This window comes from Lipotes vexillifer, unplaced genomic scaffold, assembly GCF_000442215.2.
Source record: "Lipotes vexillifer unplaced genomic scaffold, Lipotes_vexillifer_v1.1 scaffold1266, whole genome shotgun sequence".
NCBI lineage: Eukaryota > Metazoa > Chordata > Mammalia > Artiodactyla > Lipotidae > Lipotes > Lipotes vexillifer.
The window spans coordinates 525,668-534,420 of NW_006778690.1; positions in this window are offsets into that span (position 1 = coordinate 525,668).

An 8,753-nucleotide genomic window follows, 5' to 3' on the forward strand; every position below is an offset into this window, starting at 1 on the left:
CCCCCCCCCGCCCCCGACACACACACCCAGTCCTCCTGCATTTTTCACGCACTCGAGTTTATTTCCTGGCCTGTCCTTCACCTTGCTTAGTCAGTGCCTACAGAGTTTATTGCCAAAGGAGATGCTAGAAACAGGATGACCAGGACGGCAGACTGTAATGGAGCTGTGTTGGCCGCAGCTCTGGAGTCAGAGGGACCCGGGTGTGAACTCAGTTACCCACTGGCCAGCTGGGTGCTGGGCAGGCACACTGTGCTTCTGGATGCTCTGCCTGCCTGCTGAGTCCCGAGGGTCAGCCCACTCGGCTGGCCACCCCTCTACCCTTGAGCAGGGGACGGGCCCCAGAGCATCCGTATCCAGACCTCCAGGTTCTGCTCAAGTGAGCCATGTGGAGCAGGTTGCTCTATGTTCTGCAAGCAGAGGGAATGCTGCTTGTTTTTAAAACAACATATACAGGGTGTATACATTTTGGTGTATCCTTACAGTGGAATACTACACAGCTGTTAAAAACCATAAATATTTATTTATGTATATATTTATTTCTATATACAAGGAAAAGTGGCTCTGAGATATTATTTATTGAGAAACACAATCTCATTTTTGCCAATAGATATGACAAATACATGTGTGTGTGTATATATAGAGATATAGATTTATTTATTTATTTATTTATGTTTATTCACCATTGGTTCCAACACCTATCACTCTGCCCAGAACATAGTTGGCAAGTACTACATATCTGCTAAACGACCAAAAATGACAGAAATGTCTGGAAGAATGCATACCAGACTGTTAAGTGGTGGTCACCTCTAGGGAAAAGGATTGAGGGGAATGGGTCAGAACAGAGGGCTTTTATCCTAATTATAGTATTGATATAAAATAGGTATACTATACATATGTGTATGTATAATATACATATGTTGGATTCCTTTTCCAACAAGTGTGTAGTATTTCATTCATTAAAAAAAGATTTAAAAATTGTATTTATTATCTTGGCCTTGAGCTTTCTGCCGCAAAATTATTATTATAATAATCTTTTTTTAGTTTGGGGGAAAATAGCATTTTTTTGCATGTGGAGCAGTTGGTACCAGGATACTTTGAAAAAGCTATTAGTATTAGGAGATGAGAATAGAAAAGACAAGAAGAATGACAAGAGGAGGAAAAAAGAGGGAGATCAAAGAAAGGGCAGGGTGAAGATACTTTTCATTTCTCTTAGATGCCCTTAAATGGATTGGGAAAAGCCTGAAAGATGCTTCTGTCAAGTACTGCCTTTGGAATACAACCCATCAGGAAGAACAAGAGGAATCTTTTTTTCTAATTCTCCCACCAACTGTTTCCCCAGATGTGAGCCTAAGGGCTCTGTGGGGAGACACCAAGTGTTGCAGTGCTGCTTTTAATTGCTGGTAGCTGGGCCTTCCTCCCATCTCAGTTTATCCTGAGCAGAAAGGCAGCACTTGGGGGAAGGAGTTAATGGTTCCTACCTAGGAGCCCTTGCTGGGGCCCCACTGAAAAGCGGCCTGAGGATGTAAACTGTTTAGAGAGGTGTCCTGAACACAAGAAACTTCCATCTGAACATGCCTGAGGCAGTTACAGTGAAATATGGATGACAGGGAAAGTGTCAGAAAGCCTAGGAAATGAACACCTCCGGCCCCCAGCAGTACCCCCTGGTGTTCTCAGGCTCATACACACACCCTTTTAGCTGGCATCACAGGAGGCGAACTCTTATTTTAAAAATATTTCTTATTTATTTATTTATTCATTTATTTTGGTTGTACCGGGTCTTAGGCGCGGCACGCGGGATCTTCAGTTGCGGTGGGCGTGCAGGACCTAGTTCCCCGATCAGGGATCAAACCCTGGCCCCCTGCATTGGGAGCATGCAGTCTCACCCACTGGACCACCAGGGAAGTCCCAGGAGAGGAACTCTTCACTGAGGACCTACCATATACTACTTGCTAGTGCATTTAATCCTGCAAACAGTCCTGTGAGATGCATTTACTACTGTCATTCCCACTTTACCTTTGAAGAATCTGAGGCTGAAGACTTGGAGTAACCTCTCCAGGGTCACCCAGCTAGTCTGTGGAGAAGATTCCCGAACTGTCTCACTTCTAGGTGGGGATGTTTCCTCCCGTTCCTTTGTTGCCCTGCTGTAGTCTGTCCTTCCTATGTGCTTGGATGGAGCCCACATAACTTGTTTTCTTTGCACAGTTCTTGACAACACTTAATGTGGGTGGGGAAAGGTGTAGGCAATAAAAAGGTGGGGCTGAGACTCTGCCAGTTCCCAAAGTGCAGTGTTTACATATGGTGATGGCTGCCGCGTGCATAATAGAGTAGTCAAGAGGTGGGCCAGCCCTCTCCCTCTAGTTAAAAGTCTAGGAGCGGAGGATTTGTGCTTGCCAGATTCTAGAGTTGCTCAGTATTCTTGCAAAAGGCATAATTCCATAAAGGTCAGCTTTCCCCACCTCTGTAAACAAAACTGTTTGGACCTAATGCTCAGAACTTGCCATTCTACAGCTTTAATAGATGGAAAGAAAGGAAAAAAGAAAAAAGGAAAAGATTCATTCCTTGGACAAACCTTGAGTTTCCATTTTTAAATGCTATGATTTTAAGTGCTGAAATGGCAGAGTGAAACTATGACACACCATGAGGAAGAGAAGAAAACTCCTGACCTGCATTTCCCGGAGGATGGTCCTCACCCAAAGGGTCCCTAGTGTTGGCTAACTCTCCCCACAGCTCAGTTCTGGCGTCACTGCTGTAACCTAGACAGGAAGAGAAGAAACGCCCAGGTTCCCAGTGCCTGGTCCTGCCCTTCTGGCTAACTCCAGTCCCACGACATTTAGTGAGCCTTGCCTTATTCCAGACGTGCACTGGATGCTAGGCATGCAAACTGTAAGATTCTCAACATGTTCTTGTGTCTCTTTCAGAAGCAAAAACTGTGGAGATACAGGCAGTTCGAAATAAACTAGCCACTAGACAAAGCCGTAGAGCCACTGGTTACTTCTCCACTGCTTTGGTGGGCTGCTTCTAGTCCAGAGGGTCAGCCAGACGCAGGCAGAAGCCAGAGCTCATCGTCACCCTTCTTACCCATCCCCGCTGAGCCCCGGGATGCTGCCCCACCGTCCAGGTGGCCCTCCTTCTCCGAGGGTTGCCCGCTAGAACTGTTTCCTGTTCTGTCAGCTGATTCAGTCAGGACCTCCCAAATCTAGCAAAGAGGTCCTGGAAACACAAAACTCTCACGTGGAAAGGATTACTTCTCAATCTTTTTCTTTTCAAGAGGTTCCTTGAGCCCCGTACAGATTTATTCATCTCCTTCCCCTACAAAGGGTATATTGGGAACAGCAGCTTCTGTCAAGCTACAAAAGCTCTGTCATTCCATTACCCCAGGGCAATGGTGTCTATTCACCTTACATTTGCATACTTAAAGGGGAACACTTTAAAGTTCTGGAAAAGCCAAAGATTATCTGCTCCAAGGTGACTTTCCTCAGAGTGGTCAACTGGACCCAAAGTTGTTGGCAGCATCTCATGCTAAAAAGGGATTAAATCCTAACAAACTGAGCTCCCCGTTACTACCAGTACAATAATAACAGCTAACCTCAGCACTTAAGTGTTCTAAGAACTTTGTGTGCATTTATTTATTCACTTAACTGTTCACAGTACCCCTGTGAGAGAGGTACCAGAAGATTAGCTACCATTTATTATCTACTATATGTCAGGTGATTTTCATTAACTGTATAATGGAGTGGAAAATTTTATTCACCAGAATTCCAGACAGCTGCTTTCCAAGAGAGAAAAGCACATTGAGACCAGATTCTACTTCCTGTGGAGGCTGAACACAGCAGGGCAAGTCAGATGAGAGAGGAACATTTGGAAAGGGATGATGAGAAAGTAGCACGAGCCCCACAGAGGAGGTGGAGGAGACACAGTGTAGTAGTGAGGGAGCAGGAGGGATCCTCTGCCCTTCAAGAAAGTCTGTGATAAATAATCCCATGTTATTCTCCAAGTCTTCTCTGTACTCATTTGTTTGACTTTTGGACATGTATATGGGCAGCTTTATTCAGGTTATATTTAAAAATTAGGATGAAAAAAAAATTAGGATGGTTAGGGCAGAAGAACTAAATAAACGTTTCTCCAAAGGAGACATACAGATGGCCAAGAGGCACATGAAAAGATGCTCAAATCGCTAATTATTAGAAAAATGCAAATCAAAACTACAATGAGGTGTCACCTCACAAAGGTCAGAATGGCCATCCTTAAAAAGTCTGTAAATAGGCTTCCCTGGTGGCGCAGTGGTTGAGAGTCTGCCTGCCAATGCAGGGGACACGGGTTCGTGCCCCGGTCCGGCAAGATCCCACATGCCGCGGAGCGGCTGGGCCCGTAAGCCATGGCCGCTGAGCCTGCGAGTCCGGAGCCTGTGCTCCACAACGGGAGAGGCCACAGCAGCGAGAGGCCCACGTACCTCAAAAAATAAAATGTAAATTGGTACAGTCACTATGGAGAACAGTATGGAGGTTCCTTAAAAAAACTAAAAATAGGGACTTCCCTGGTGGTGCAGTGGTTAAGAATCTGCCTGCCAATGCAGGGGACACAGGTTCAAGCCCTGGTCCAGGAAGGTCCCACATGCTGCAGAGCAACTAAGCCCATGCGCCACAACCACTGAGCCTGTGCTCTAAAGCCCGCGAGCCACAACTACTGAGCCCGCGAGCCACAACTACTGAAGCCCATGCACCTAGAGCCCGTGCTCCGCAACAAGAGAAGCCACCGCAATGAGAAGCCCACACACCACAACGAAGAGTAGCCCCCACTCGCCGCAACTAGAGAAGGACCGCGCACAGCAACGAAGACCCAATGTAGCCATAAATAAATAAATAAATAAAAACTAAAAGGACAGTTACCATATGATCCAGCAATCTCACTCCTGGGCATATATCTGGAAAAGATGAAAACTAATTTGAAAAGATACATGCACCCCAATGTTCATAACAGCACTTGTAAGCATAACAGTGTAAGCATAACAGTGCTTACAATAGCCAAGACATGGAAGTAAGGTAAGTGTCCACTGACAGATGAATGGATAAAGAAGATGTGGCACATATATACAATGGAATATTACTCGGCCATAAAAAAGAATAAACTAATGCCATTTGCAACAACATGGATGGACCTAGAGATTATCATACTAAGTGAAGTAAGTCAAAGACAAATATCATGTGATATCACTTATATGTGGAATCTAAAATATGATACAGAAGAACTTATTTACAAAACAGAAACAGACTCATGGACATCAAGACAAGACATGGTTACTGAAGGGTAAGGATGGGGAGGGATAAATTGGGAGTATGGGATTAACGGATGCACACTACCATATATAAAATAGATAACAAGGACTTACTGTATAGCACAGGGAACTATATTGAATATCTTGTAGTAAACTATAATGGAAAAGAATAGAAAAAAAGAATCTATGTATACATATACATGCACAACCAAATCACTTTGCTGTACACCTGAAACACAATATTGAAAATCAGCTACACTTCAATTAAAAAAAATTAGGATAGTTACTATAAAAAAAGAGAAAATAACAAGTGTCAGGGAGAATGTGGAGAAATTGGAATCCATGTGCACCATTGGTGGAATGTGAAATGGTGCAGCCTGTGTGAAAAATAGTATGGCGATTTCTCAAAAAATTAAAAATAGAATTACCATATGACCCAATAATTCCATTTCTGGGAATATACCCAGAAGAACTGAGGGTCTCAAAGAAACCCTCAAGAAAAGAGAGTCTTGAGGATAAAGAAATGTGGCACATATATACAATGGAATATTACTCGGCCATAAAAAAGAATAAACTAATGCCATTTGCAACAACATGGATGGACCTAGAGATTATCATACTAAGTGAAGTAAGTCAAAGACAAATATCATGTGATATCACTTATATGTGGAATCTAAAATATGATACAGAAGAACTTATTTACAAAACAGAAACAGACTCATGGACATCAAGACAAGACATGGTTACTGAAGGGTAAGGATGGGGAGGGATAAATTGGGAGTATGGGATTAACGGATGCACACTACCATATATAAAATAGATAACAAGGACTTACTGTATAGCACAGGGAACTATATTGAATATCTTGTAGTAAACTATAATGGAAAAGAATAGAAAAAAAGAATCTATGTATACATATACATGCACAACCAAATCACTTTGCTGTACACCTGAAACACAATATTGAAAATCAGCTACACTTCAATTAAAAAAAATTAGGATAGTTACTATAAAAAAAGAGAAAATAACAAGTGTCAGGGAGAATGTGGAGAAATTGGAATCCATGTGCACCATTGGTGGAATGTGAAATGGTGCAGCCTGTGTGAAAAATAGTATGGCGATTTCTCAAAAAATTAAAAATAGAATTACCATATGACCCAATAATTCCATTTCTGGGAATATACCCAGAAGAACTGAGGGTCTCAAAGAAACCCTCAAGAAAAGAGAGTCTTGAAGAGAAATCTGTACACCATGTTCATAGTAGCATCATACACTACAGCCAAGGTAGAAGGCAACCCACGTGTCCATCGATGGATGGATGGATAAACAAAATGTGGTACACACCTACAATGGAATATTAATCAGCCTTATAAAAGGAAGGAAATTCTGACATGTACTATGACAGGGATGAACCTGGAGGACATTATTCTAAGTGAAATAAGTCAGTCATAAAAGGACAAGTACTGTATGATTCCACTTAGCTGAGGCACCTAGAGCAGTCAAATTCATAGAGACAAAGTAGAATGGTGGCTATCAAAGACTGAGAAGAGGCAGGAACGCAGAGTTATTGTTTAATGGGTATAGATTTTCAGTTTTGCAAGATGAAAAGAGTTCTGGAAATAAATAGTGGTGCTGGTTACACAACAATGTGAATGTACTTAATGCCACTGAACTGTACACTTAAAAGTGGTTGGGATGGTAAATTTTATGTTATGTTATTCCATCACAATTAAAATAAAATAGTCCCCAAAGCAGGCCTATATGGTGGGTTTTATTTCCCTCATTTTACAGGTGAGGAAATTAAGGTGCACAGAAGTCAGGCAGCTTGTTAGGGCTGCACAGCTGGGTTTCAGACCAGAGCTGACTCCCTAAGAAAGCCACGCCCCTCCCCTGCACCGGGCTGCCCAGTACCCACCGGGGGCTCAAGGTGGGTGCGGACATATGCTGAGGCCACACAGATTCACCTCCTTCCTGTGCCCTTTACCCTCTCTAGACTGTCCTTTCTCCAGCACCGGTTTTTCTAGTATCCTTATTCTCTCTTCTGCCTTTCCCTCATCTAAAGGTCCTCTCAGGAAAAAACCTGATCCCTCATTTATACCTCAGCTACATGGTGTGAATTTAAATCATTGTGCTACCTCTCTGAGGGGCGCTTGCATTTTAAGCGTCATCACTCTCTATGAAATGAAACCCTTTGTTCCATGTTCAAGGAATTTCAGGCATCAGGGAGCAAGCAGGAAGGAACTGGAGGGTGCTGGTGGCAGGTAGGACAACTATAACCCAGAGAAATGCATTAAATGGGGGGAATTTGGGTGCAAAGTTAGAAGGCAGATATATTTTATGGGCAGACTGATCTTTCAAGGCTCCACAAAGATGTGAAGTGTGGGTGCGAGGGAGGTAGGTGGACAGTTCTCGTTAAGCTTTCCCCACTGCGCAAACTGGGCTGCCTGACCTCCAGACTCCAAACTTTTGTTTGTTGTCAGAATCTAGAGGGTTGACTTCCTCAGGGTGTTGTTTCCCTGACAGTTCTCAATGCCTCTTCTCTTCCTGTTACATCGTGAAATTCCAGTCTAAAGCAGCTGGCTGCAGTAGCTGGAGCTTTCTGCCCAAAGATCTGAGCAATCATTCCTTTAGTGTCAAGAATGCATCTCATCTGCTCACTGATGTAGCGTGTTGTGTAGAACCCAAGGCAACTCATGGGGACACAAATGCTTGTCTTCTGCGCACTCACAACCTAAGACTGAGCATTCCCGGGGGTGGAAAAGACACTACACCAACAGCATCCGGGTTGAGAGCCTGGGCTGCAAGTCTGGCTGCTGGACTAGTCTCTCGACCACCTCCTGCCAGCCATGTGACCTTAGGGAAGTTCTTAACCTCTTTGTACCTCAGATTCTTAATCTGGATAATGGGAGACATAAGGTCTCTCTTTCATTGGTGGTCAAGGCTCCCAATGCACTGATTCTGGCTGCTGCCTTTGTGTAAAGAAGACATCTCCTTTCCTCCAGGGGCATGAGACCTCTGCCCCAGCACAGAGCTTGGTGGGTGGGGGACCAGGGTTGATTTTGCCTTCTCAGCCGGGCACCAACTGCATAACTGCGTACCGCAGCCCTGAGATTGTTATGGAAGATTAGAAAAAATGACCTCTGTGCAGTGTCTGGCATTGTGCTCGATAAATATTAGCTAGTATTATAATAATAACTATCAAATAAATGCATAATTCAATTAGTATACCAAGAGTCAGTTATCGGTCAATACTATAAAGGAACAAAACTCAACAAAATAGTAGATGATATTAAAATATTCGTATGCAGCAATGACATTCTTATGCTAACAATTAAATAAGGGTGTGTTGTATGTTAGAGAATTTACTGCAAATCAGAGAATCCAAACACATGTGAGGATCCAGTTGAGCAAAAACCAAAGGCCCGGGCTTCCCTGGTGGCGCAGTGGTTGAGAGTCTGCCTGCCGATGCAGGGGACACGGG